The 12885-nt window shown below is 37.2% G+C and overlaps 1 protein-coding gene across 4 annotated transcripts in view; it reads right to left on the bottom strand.

The window, feature by feature from the left end:
- FRMD6 (FERM domain containing 6) overlaps nucleotides 1–12885 on the bottom strand; it is a 78156-nt gene that overhangs the window by 58173 nt on the left and 7098 nt on the right. The window contains exon 2 of one of the 4 annotated variants that reach the window (XM_043471667.1): nucleotides 4422–4478. The exons of the other annotated variants lie outside the window; for them this stretch is intronic. The gene's annotated coding sequence lies outside the window, so the exon portion shown is untranslated. The remainder of the gene's footprint in view (nucleotides 1–4421; nucleotides 4479–12885) is intronic. 4 annotated transcript variants of the gene reach the window in all.

Genomic DNA, 12885 nt, shown 5'->3' with positions numbered 1-12885 from the left:
TAATGGCAGAAAGTGAAGAGGAACTAAAGAGCCTGAAAGAGGAGAATGAAAAAAGTTGGCTTAAAACTCAACATTCAAAAAACTAAGATCATGGCATCCAGTCCATCACTTCATGGCAAATGGATGGGGAAAAAGTATGAACAGTGGCAGATTTTATTTTCTTGGGCTCCAAAACTACCTTTAGGTTGACTGGGCCATGAAATTAAGATGCATGCTCCTTGGGAGGAAAGCTATGACAAACCTAGACAGCATGTTAAAAAGCAGAGACATCACTTTGCTCACCTCAAAGCTATGGTTTTTCCAGTAGTCATGTACAGATGCAAGAACTGGACCATAAAGAAGGCTGAGAACCGAAAAATTGATGCTTTTAAATTGTGGTGCTAGAGAAGACTCTTGGGAATTCCTTGGACTCTAGGAAGAAGACTCTAGGGAATTCAATTCTAAAGGAAAGCAACCCTGAATATTCATTGGAAGGACTGATGCTAAAGCTGAAGGTCCAATACTTTGGCCACCTGATGCGAGGAGCTGACTCACTGGAAAAGACCCTGATGCTGGGAAAGACTAAGGGCAGGGGGTGACTGAAGATGACATGGTTGGATGACATCATCGACTCAATGGACATGAGTCTAAGCAAACTCTAGGAGACAGTGAAGGACAGGGAATCCTGCATGCTGCAGTCCATGGGGTCGCGAAGAGTGGGACTTAGAGATTGAACAACAGTAACCCACATACACCCCACCCCCCACTCCCCTGATACATCAACAGATCATTAGCCAACCTACTTTAAGGAGATGAAAGTGGCCAGTATTATTCTGGAGGAACATGAATCCAAGACTGTTAAGACTGCTATGGGGAACTTCACTGGGAGTCAGGGCTGCAGCCTTAGGTCTTTCCCAAGGGAATCTTCAATGAGAAGCTGGCTCTCCTCTACCTGCCATCCAGTGTTTAATTCCCGTAGCTTCTGGAAGACAGCTACCATGAATTTGTCAGTTTCATCTAGTGTGCAATCTCATTTTCCAGTGGTGCTTACCTATATACTAACATTCTATTTCCCATATACCAATCCACAGGCCTTATTTCTGGAACTCTTCTCAACTAGGACTTTGAAATAAAGTAAGAACCAAGGTCAATGAAATTATTACCCACATATTCCAAAGGGAATAGAAATAAAAGCCACTTAACACTGAACCTCTAGGTTTCCTGGTGTGTGAAGTCAACAAAACCCAGCAGTGAGTCACTAAATAACCCATTTGACCTGCCTATTCATTGGATTTTCTGGTCTGTGCCATGTACCCCCCTTGCCTGTTGCCAAAAGAGAGCACTCCTTCTTATAGTAATCATCCTCTAAAGCTGTGAGAAAGACTTAAAGATTGATTTTTAAAGGGTGTGGAGGAAGGAAATCAAAATTACACCTTACCCTACACTAACAAGGTTAATCTTCTATGAAAAATGGAACTACAGCACAGTCTTGAAGGTTGATGTTAAAAACAAACAAGCAAACCAATCAAACAAGCGAAAAAAAAAAAAACAGAAACCACCCTGCCTCTGCTCAGGACTGCTTTTCTATACAGCTCTGACCATGCTGAAAAGGCAACTAGTCCTGATACTGACCTACACACTTTTATCCTAGAGAAACCAGATGAGCAGTTTATTCCAAGGTCACACTCCATCACTTCTAGCAGGACAACTGAATAAGACCAATAGTACATCACTGCATTACCCCCACAAAAGGCTATATTTTGCCAATAATTGCCGTGGAATCATCTCATCTTAGGTCCAGAGGCAAAACTATTCAAGTGTTCAAAAAGCACTCATTAGAAGAGAGATGTCTCTTTTGCTTCATGACTCTTACTTGGAAGAGTGAATTAAGAAAATATGGTATTGGTCCTAGACACGGGCTTTCTAGGGAAGGCTGGAGGAGAATTCCTTTTCTAACACAAGATTTAGAAACTTGTAAGTTATCTACTGGCCTTGCAACTTCAGTAAAAGTCTCAGGAAATTCAGGAGATAAAATCCTGAGATTCTGTTAAGATTCTTTCAGAAATATCTTCCAGTTAGGGTTAGGAATTAATCCGCCTATAATTTGGAAATTATTTGCTCTAAGAGTGTAAGAAGTCATGACAGTTCATGAAAAACCTACAGCTAATATTATACTTAACAGTGAAAGACTGAATGGTTTTCCCCTAATACTGGAAACAGGTCTTGTTGAGAATTTAGAGCAACTAGAACTCTTAGACACCACTGGTGGGAATGTTAAATGGTATAGATACCTTGGAACACAATTTGACAATTTTCATAAAACTAAATTCATTTACCATGTAACTCAGATATCTCATTCTTAGGTATTTGCCCTAAGAAATGAAAAGATATTCCATCAAAGACTTACACATGAATCTTCATAGTAACTTCATTCATAATAGTTCCACATTGGAAACAATCCAAATATCTATTAATAACAGATGAATGAATAAACATATTGTAGCAACTGAAAACTATCCAAAAATAAAAAGGAACTACTGACATATGCAACAAAACTGATGAATCTGAAAAATATTTTGCTAAGTGAAAGAAGTCAGATATAAAAGCAAGGCACAGAAAACTACATGCCATATGATTCTATTTATATAAAATTATATAAAAGGCAAAACTAAAGATGAGAAGTTGCCAGGGATGGAGAGGTAAGGGGAAAGGGCAGAGAGGAAGTGGTGGTCGGGGGAGAAGTTAAAAGGGAGCTGTAAAAAAACTTTTTTGGTATGACAAAAATTATCTTTATCTTGATTGTGACACTGATTATATACATTTGTCAAAAGTCACAAAATTTTCTATTTAAAATTTGTGGACTTTATTGTATATCATTTAAATAATAAATAAAGTTGATTTAAAAAATTTTAATGAATCTACACGTTCACTAAAGTGCCTTCAGGGGTAAATAATACATCATCTCAAACCCTTTGCTGCATGATGCAGGGTATAAACAAAAGTGAATTAGAATTCACTTTTGAATTCTAATTAGAATTAGGCCTTAGAATTAAAATGTAGGAAGTCACAGTGATTTGAAAAGAGATCTATAATTTTAAAGAATATTTACTAAGTAAAAATAAATGTTGGTCTTTTATGTTTACAAAGTTTATCATCCAGTAAGAATTCTGGAAAGGCAAAAGAAAATTTCTTGGTAAACAAAAATTGCAATAGCCAAATTTTTAATAGGTATTATTTCACTTGTCACATGGTACAATTGTTCATTTGTTTGTCTTTCTCCTCTCATCATTCAGGCTCTAACTTCTACAAGCAGGGGTCCCCAGTCTCTGGAATCTAATGCCTGGTGATCTGAGGTGGAGCTTATGTAATAACAATGGAAACAAAGTGCACAAAAAATGTAATGCACTTGAGTTATCCCCAAACCACCTTCCCGAGGTCTGGGGAAAAACTGTCTTCCACGAAACCGGCCCCTGGTGCCAAAAAGGTTGGGGACCGCTATATAGAGGACAGGTCCCTGCACTGTTCATCATCGAATTTCAGCAAACTGCTTGGCACATAAATGACTGTTGAATAAAAGATGAATTGCAGAGGTTCTTATGCTAAATTATGTTTCTTCTGGAGTCCACATGTACGTAAAACTCCCTACAGATGTGCGTATAGTAGATATGCTTCCTTGAAACATTACCACTATTCATTCAAGCTTCAGAGCCTTCTTTATTTCAATTTAAAGGTTATAAAGTTCTAAAGAGAAATCAGGCAACTGTATTTAATGTCTCACCTTTAAATACATAATGAGCAATCATTTAAAAAAATCTCTAATTTCCCTTTTATTAACCAATCCTACAACTTCATAGAGTCTTTTCAAGATAATAGCTGTTCTGAACAAAGGATTGATAGTGTGAAATTTCATGCATACTTGTTTTATTAAGACAAAATCTGACGATCTGCAATTTTGTGCCAGGTTTAATGCATTATCACGGGAAATAGAATATGTTTGAAAAGATTTTCCTGCCTAGCTCAGAGTGACCCAAAAATTCGCTATGGTATAATTACTGTAAGCTAATTCAGGACCACAAATTGATTTCGTATCTGGCAGAAACTAAACTTACATAAGGCAGCTAAAAAAACAACAACAAATCAAAATGTTGTATCATATGTTGCAAACACTCCAGAAATGTTTTACCAACAGAGTGGCTATGACTGAGGTGGCAAAAAAAAGCTCAGGTCTCAAGAGACAGAAGACCTGGTTTTGTCATGAGCTGAATCAGGTAAAGGCATCAAGTCATACAAGTCATTCAACCTCCTTATCTATAACATGGAGACTAGTACTTTGAGGATCAAAGAAAGTAAACGAGCAAAAGTTCCACTTAAAATACAAAATGTGCTACAGATACACGTTACTATGATGCTAGAAAATCTAGCTGAAGGAAAGAAATGCTTACCTTCCTTTTATTTATTTATCTGGGCTTCCCTGATAGCTCAGTTGGTAAAGAATCCACCTGCAATACAGGAGACCCCGGTTCAATTCCTGGATCGGGAAGATCCGTTGGAGAAGCGATAGGTTACCCAGTATTCCTGGACTTCCCTTGTGGCTCAGCTGGTAAGGAATCCACCCACAATTTGGTTCAATCCCTGGGTTGGGAATATCCCCTGGAGAAGGGAAAGGCTACCCACTCCAATACTCTGGCCTGGAGAATTCCATGGACTATACAGGGCCCCAAAGAGTTGGACACGACTGAGCGACTTTCACTTTCACGGCATCAGTAAAAGCAAATAATTTAGTAAATTACAAATCATCAGTTCAACAGCCTTTCCACTGATTTGAAAGTGATTGTGGGCTCAGTTAATCAATATCTGAAGATAAAAAGATTTTATTTTAAACAGACTTATTTGGAATTTATTTTAAATTCCACAGGACATTTGACATTTCCTAAAAACGTCTCCCTGATCTGATTTCCTTGCATTTAAGAGCACATTTAAAAATCTTGGGTTTATTTGAACTAAAACTTCCTTAATCATGTTGATTTTTCTGAATTGTCTTCTATAATTACAAGTAACATGAGTTTCTTAACAAAGACTTCAGAAACGGCACCAGTGCAGCTGACCTTTGTTTTAGTGTGACAATAAACCATGCAAACAATTAATTTTACCACTATATTTGATAGGTTAAGCATAAAATTCTATTTTCTTTAGAATAAAATGCTTAAAGCATGTCTGTTGTAATAAAATATATGCAACCACACAAAATTCCACTCATTTTTGGCTCGCATTTGTCACTGACTATAGTACTAAGGTTTTTCACAACACCACGTTACCGCACTCCAAGATCAGACAGATAAACCCATTCGTATTTCTCAGTCATGGGCTTGGAAGTATAAAAGTACTATCCACTAACTAGTCTCAAAGGAATAAATCAATTTAGTCTTTTATACATTATTTTTGAAAACCATGAGAAAAGTTCTTACTACACTTTTGAAATAGTTTCATAAAACAAAAATTGTTTTGCAAGTTAGCTATTTCTGAAATTTCCAACACACTTCTTTTTGCTTACATATTCAGAGTTCAACTCAGGTATCAAACAAAGACCACAGTGCTTTAAATTATAATTTCTTATTAGTAATGAAAGATCTATAGCCAATGGTATATCCTTTAGAAAAGTTTTTTTTTTTAAAGTTCTTATTTTGTTAAAGAAATTACCCTTTAATTAATTTATTTTTAAGGTTAAGTTTTTACCTTCAGAATATTTTACAAATTGCTATGGAATTACGAAAAATAAAAGAGGTTAGAATTCAGTTGAGTCATACTCTGTACTATAGCCCTGGCCTCCAGATCACAGTGCTCTGTTATAAGATCTCAGAGAATGCCCTACTTCTTAGTAATACTTATCAAAATTGAACAGTTATATACTCCATTATTTAAACCCGCCTTTCCAGCTAAAAGGTAAAAGCTTCTGAAGAGCCAGTACCATCATGTTTGTCAGGTTCACACATCCCCAAGGCTTTCCGTATACTGGACACACTATTTGCCAAATGAATGGAAAATAAGATGTGTAAAACAATAATAGCCTTCAGCGGCATGTCTAAAATAAATAAAATGGTATGTATAATGACCTATATACTTGGAAACTTCATCCATCTATGTCACTGAATCAGAGAATTGGCAATAAATGAGGTGTTTAGTGAATTAATACTCAATTAGAATACATAAATGTGATTACAAAGCTACAGAGGAATGGACACAGTAAATTAAGAAAGGCCCATCTGAAGAAGTAGATTTTATACAAGATTTTTATATTTTCTCATTGTTTTACAGCATCATAATTATACATGACCGTATACTGGAAGCTAGATCTGAACAATAGTTAACCTATTAAATCTAAAAATTTGATAGGCACTAGTAAATCGAAAGATACAGTCGCTGCCTTCAAGAGACTTCTAACACAGTTGAGAAGTCAGTATATACATATGAAAGGTTGTATACGTGATTGTACACAACAGCACATGCTAGGTTCCCACGAAGTGAAACAGGCAACAAACAGCTCAGCGGAAGGAGAGGAGGAAGCAGGACCCAGACTAAGTGTGTATGTGCTGGACGGGGCAAAGAGGAGAACAATCTGGAGAGACTTACGGAGCTTTGCGATGACACTAGAAAACAAGTATCTACAACAGAAAGACAGCAAACTCACTCACTAACAGGGGCAGTTAACAAAGGAGTGAAGCCTGCAGGGTGAAAAACACCAACAGCCATTTGGCCTCAATGTTGAGGCAAGAGGATCTCTGCTGGGGACAGTGGGGACTGTGGAGCACACACCAGTATAAAAAGGGAAGCTGTTATGTTGCTCCAACAGATCGCTGACACCCCTCCCAATTTTTTAACAAAAGGTGTAAAATTCAATTTTTTTTTAATTTAAAATTTCTCAGTTTTTAAATGCTAAAAAATAAATGTTTTCAACACCCTGTTAAAACCAAAACATGTTTGCAGCCAATCCTGCTGGTGCACCACAGGCTTACCACACCGCTTTGCCATGTAGAATTCCACGATGAGAGATCTGGACTTCATCCTGCAGTCACTGACTTAAGAGATTTCACATTTATTTCATAATTTGCTTAGGTTTATACCTCTGCATACTCCAGTATTTATCATGTAATACACTCAGCACTGCCAAATTATTTCACATTGGTCTTGTGTAAGTATTTCTCTGTTACAGGCCAATTTCTTTCATTTAACTAACTGAAGAGTGACTTATAAGCTTCAGCTGAAATAACATTCAAAATGACAGTGAAAAAACAGTGTTGATGGAGCAGGACCTAAGAGAATGCTGACATTATATGTGTATACCACAACCCACTAGAAACACACATATAATCACTGGAGCTCCACTTCTCAAAAGACATGTGCCATAATCTGCTACAAAGGAAAAGTTCATACCCTTTCCAGCATTTTCCCATAATTAGCAACTTTCTAAAGACTTATTATGCAGTATACTTTCATTACCAAGCAGCACTCAAATAAATGTAACAATGTTTTAATTCTACCAATCACTATAAGCTTTTAACTATCCAAAAACAATACTTAAGCATTAAAGGCCTATGCTTTAGCATTTCAATAAGCTTAGAGAAAGAAAAGATAATTAGTATCAGAGACCTGTTGATTCGTTTTGATGACAGTATTACAGAAAGTTAGAATTATAATTCAAAGGTAATTCCCAAGTGAGAAAATTCTTAGTGCATAATTATGATATAAAATACAGAACTATGAAAATTGCTTAATCACATGCCTTGAAATAATATTCACAATGAAAGTCATCAAAGTATAAAAGAAACATTAAACAAGCAATGTTTCTACTACTCAATTTGCTCTGGTCCCTGAGAACCCCTAACCTGAGTCATCCACTCCATGAATGAAAGTTTTCAGGCCTGTAGGGTACCATGATGTGTAGACTGGTCAACTCAAATCTATCATCATTACTGAAAAAAAGCTAAAGCACATGTGTCACCTTGGCTCTGCTGTATCCTTTGAATAAGAAATGATCATGGGTTGAATTAAAAAACATGTCACTAGAAACAAAATGATTCTACCATAACTCTATTAGTGGGAAACTCAGAGGCTCCCCATTTCTGTCAGAAGAACCTGTTGAAGACCCTCATAGCCTTCAGCATTCTGAAGTCCCTACCCACATTTTATCAGACATATTAAAATATATTCACTTACAATACTGAATATCTATAGTATAAGAAACTGAACTGAAAATAAGAATTACCTTAATAAGCTTTTCATTCTTTTTTTAAATTTTACTTCTTCCTGATTTTTTAAAATTTATTTTTTAATTGAAGGATACTTGTTTTACAGACTTTTGTTGTTTTCTGTCAAACCTTAACATGAATCAGCCATAGGTATACATATATCCCCTCCTTTTTGAACCTCTATCCCATCTTCCTCCCCATCCCACCCCTCTAGGTTGATACAGAGCACCCGTTTGACTTTCCTGAGCCATACAGCAAATTCCCGTTGGTTATCTGTTTTACATATAATAATGTAAGTTTCCATGTTACTCTCTTTATACATCTCGCCCTCTCCTCCCTTCTCCCCATGTCCATAAGTCTATTCTCTGTCTGTTTGTCTATTGCTGCCCTGTAGATAAATTCTTCAGTACCATTTTTCTAGATTCTGTATATATGTGTTAGAATACGATATTTCTCTCTCTCTTTCTGACTCACTTCACCCTGTATAATAGGCTCTGGGTTCATCCACCTCATTAGAACTGACTCAAATGTGTTCCTTTTCATGGCTAAGTAATATTCCATGGTGTATACATACTATAACACCTTCCTTATCCATTCATATGTGGATGAACATCCAGGTTGCTTCCATGTTCTAGCTATTGTAAATAGTGCTGCAATGAACAATGGGATACTTGTGTGTTTTTCAATTTTGGTTTCCTCAGGGTATATGCTTAGGAGTAGGATTGCTGGGTCATATGGTGGTTTTAGTCTTAGTTTTTTAAGGAATCTCCATACCATCCTCCACAGCGACTGTATCAATTTACATTCCCACCAACAGAGAAAGAGTGTTCCCTTTTTCCCACACCCTTTCCAGCATTTATTGTTTGCAGACTTTCTGATGATGGCCATTCTGACTGGTGTGAGTGGTATCTCATTGTAGTTTTGACTTGCATTTCTATAATAATGAGTGATGCTGAGTATCTTTTCATGTGCTTGTTAGCCATCTGTGTGTCTTCTATGGAGAAATGTCTGTTTAGGTCTTTTTCCCACTTTTTGATTGGGCTGTTTGTTTTTCTGGTATTGAGTTGTAAGAGCTGCTTGTATATTTTGGAAATTAATCCTTTGTTTCATTTGCTATTATTTTCTCCCATTCTGAGGCTTGGCTTTTCATTCTTGAGCCCACTCCAATCAGGTTTTTGTCCCTATTCCTCCACTACCATAACTCTTGTCAAGTTCACCAGTGACCCTGAGGTTGCTAAATCCAACAAGCAACTCTCAGTCTTCAAGCTACTTGACATGATATCACTGATTCACTCTCTCCTCCCTGAGATTCCTTCTTTATTGACTTTAGGCATATTCTTTTAATTTCCCTTTTGTCCCTCTGACTGCTCCTTCTCAGTAATCTTTACTTGTTCTTTCCCAGGTGGCACTATTGGTAAAGAACCCACCTGCCAATGCAGGAGATGTAAGAGAGGCAGGTTCGATCCCTAAGCTGGGAAGATCTCCTGGAGCAGAGCATGGTAACCCACTCCAGTATTCTTGCCTGGTGCATCCTATGGACAGGGGAGCCTAGCAGGCTGCAGTTCATGGGGTCGCCAAGAGTCAGGCATGACTGAAGCAACTTAGCAGCTTATCAACTCACCCTCTAAAGCCTGAAGTGCCTCAGGCTCAGCCCAAGTCCTTCATCACAGAAAAAGTAACTCATAGTTTCTTCCTCCCATAGTATGGATCAATAGAATTAATATCTACTAATATTAACACTATTACTTAGAGAATGGAAACAATTAGGTCCACTATGTCAGAAATATGTGCATATTTCCTTTGGCTTAAGATAAATTTTATGAAATTTCTTCTTTTCCACAAACTATAAATACTGATATGACCTAAGCTTTGGTTCATGGACTGTTTTCCCTGTCTACGTACACTCCCTATATGATTTCATCCAAAGTCCGCTGGTGACTTCCAAATTTCTATCTCTAGCTTGGACCTCTTCCTTAAACTCCAGATCTCTGAATCCAACAAGCTGCTCAACTTCTCTGCTTGGAAGCTGAACATAACATGTTCAAAATGGCTCTTGGTTATCTTTCCCAAACCAGTTCCTCCATCAGAGTCCCATCTCAGTTCATGACAACTCCACAACTATGCAAAAAGCTTTGGTGTTATCCTTCCTCTGATCTCTCTTTGATATTCCTCAAAGAGTTGGCCAGGAAATCTTATTGGTTCTACCTGTAAAATAAATCTTAGTCAATTCTCACTAGCTCCTCTACTGGTAGTGGTGTCTCTCAACTGGATTATTGTGAATAGCTGCTAACTTGTCTCTGCTTCCAGCCTTAATCACCCCACTCTATATTTCTATCTCAACACAGTGGTTGGTGATTCTATTAAAATCCAAGTCAAGGCACGTTGCTCCTCTGCTTCAAACTCTCTAGTGACTTCTCATTTCACTCAGAGTAAAAGTTGACGTTCTTATAATGGTCCACCAGGCAGGCCTACATGATGAGCCCCCCAAACATCCATAATTTGATCTGCTACTACTCTGTGGCCTTCTCACTGGTCCTGGAACAGACCAAGCACACTTCTGCCCAAGGCCTTCCCTGGTCCCTCTGCTGCAACACTCTTCCCCCAGGTATCCCCCATGGCCAACTTCTGCCCTCAAATCACCTTCTCAGTGAGCCCTACCATGACCACACTATTTGAAATCACCAAAGGCCCTGCTTTCCTTCTTCAGCAAGCCTAATGTTCCTTACTTACCTCACTCTACTTAATCTTTCTCCAAACACACTTGCTACTCTCTAAAGTACTATATAGCTTTGTTTGTTCAGCATTTATCTCCTAATAGGATACAAGCTCTACAAAGGCCAGACTTTTTTTCTTTATTTTGTTCACTGTCTGTAGCTCTGGGGTCTAGAACAATGCCAGGCACACAGAAGGCATGCATTATGTTGAATGAATGAATGAATCTAATTAAACATTTAATAATTTCAATTTCATTATTTTCTTCTAAAATTTGAGACTTTCACCAAATCCTGAACATTTTTGTTGCTGCTAAAAAAATTCCTTTGTATTTGAAGACTACAAAGATCCCAGCTTGACCTCCTGACCCAAAACAAATGCAGCAGCCCCAGGGAAGCCAGAGCCATCCTATCTTTGGCCAACATTAGTTCTCCTCCAGGAGTCCACTTAGTCCTTACTGGGAAACATCTAATACATCTCCAAACACATATATTTCGCTCTCTCACCTAGATAAGAAACAATTCTGCAGGATTTGCACTAAGTAGTCAGCACAGTACTCAGTACTTCACACAGAAGTTGTTTTTTGATGGACTTGGCGAACATTTTTAAAGTACTAGGTTTATTAAGTTTAAGATATTATACAACATGTAACAGGGCACAGGGTTATCTGAGGTATATGCTCCCCTTTTAATGAACGATACTCCATGATTATTCTGGAGCACCCTGTGCCTATTTTGACTGGGTTTGTAACTAACCTAGTTAGATGTAAATGTCTTTCTAATGTGCTTAAATGTGTTTTGCTTAAATATCTCTTTGAAACTTTCAGACTATTCATTTTTTTTTGAATGAATGGTTTAAAAATCTTAAGCTTTGGGCCTAACAAAAAATCGTAACATGGTCTAACATTATATAAACTGTGATAATGGTAGGGGTTGGGGCTGGAGGAATAATAATTGCCTCATCCCAGTAATAGTGGCTTTCTTAAAAAGGACTCACATGAAATCTACAGGGTACAAGATAAAAAGACATGGACCACTGGTACTTTAAGTCTAAAAGTACTTTGTATAACATTATTCGTTACAAAGAGAATTTTTAAACTCTGAATTTACTTTTTGGCAGCTGGAAAGAAATCATTAGCAAGCAGGCAGAAGTTGGGGGAATGAGACTGCTGGATAGGAGTTAGGAAAAATAACTTGATCAATTAGAGATCAGTGGGACATGCCAGCTGCTCTTAGTGCAACAGTATAGATTGCCCAACATCTGTGACTGAGAAATACTACGATTTGTTGCCTATTTAATGTGATCAAAATACAAAATCTGTGAACAATTGCTTGTAAACAGAAACTTAGGGACTTGCAAGAACTAGAAATCTTCCTATACATCATTTCTTTTTGTCTTAAATAAGTGCTAACTTTGTTTACTATATGTCATACACTGCCACTTGCTTTACATCTGTTATTTCACTTAATCAAAACAAGCCTATGAGATAGCTGCTACTATTATCTTCATTTCATAGATGAGGAAAAAGAGGTTCAGAGAGTTAAACAACTTCCCTAAGGATTACACACTGGAGAACAGTGAAGCCTAGATTTGGACCCCAGGGAACTAATCTCAAAAATCTTGTTCTCAACGTTTATATTTTATTGCCTCTTTTCCATTTTGTCTTCAGAACTTATTACACTTTTCTGTAGCAATTTCAGTGAGTAGCTTGTCAGGCCCTATGTTGAACATTCTTTTCCCAGGTATCTTTTATTTTCTAAAATCATATATGCTAAGTTTTTGCTTTTATGAGCAATATCTGATCTGAGCAGGCTATATTATTTACTCCCATTTATAAAACTTCAGGTTTTTTTTTTTTTTTTTAACCTTTCCCCCATCTTGCTAATGAGTCTAAGTTGAAATTCTGAGTCTTTTCTTAAAACATGAAAATGTCTTTTTTATTTTGAGGGAC

Source organism: Cervus canadensis, chromosome 6 (genome assembly GCF_019320065.1).
Source record: "Cervus canadensis isolate Bull #8, Minnesota chromosome 6, ASM1932006v1, whole genome shotgun sequence".
Taxonomy (NCBI): Eukaryota; Metazoa; Chordata; class Mammalia; order Artiodactyla; family Cervidae; genus Cervus; species Cervus canadensis.
This window is presented reverse-complemented; position numbering and strand designations above follow the sequence as displayed.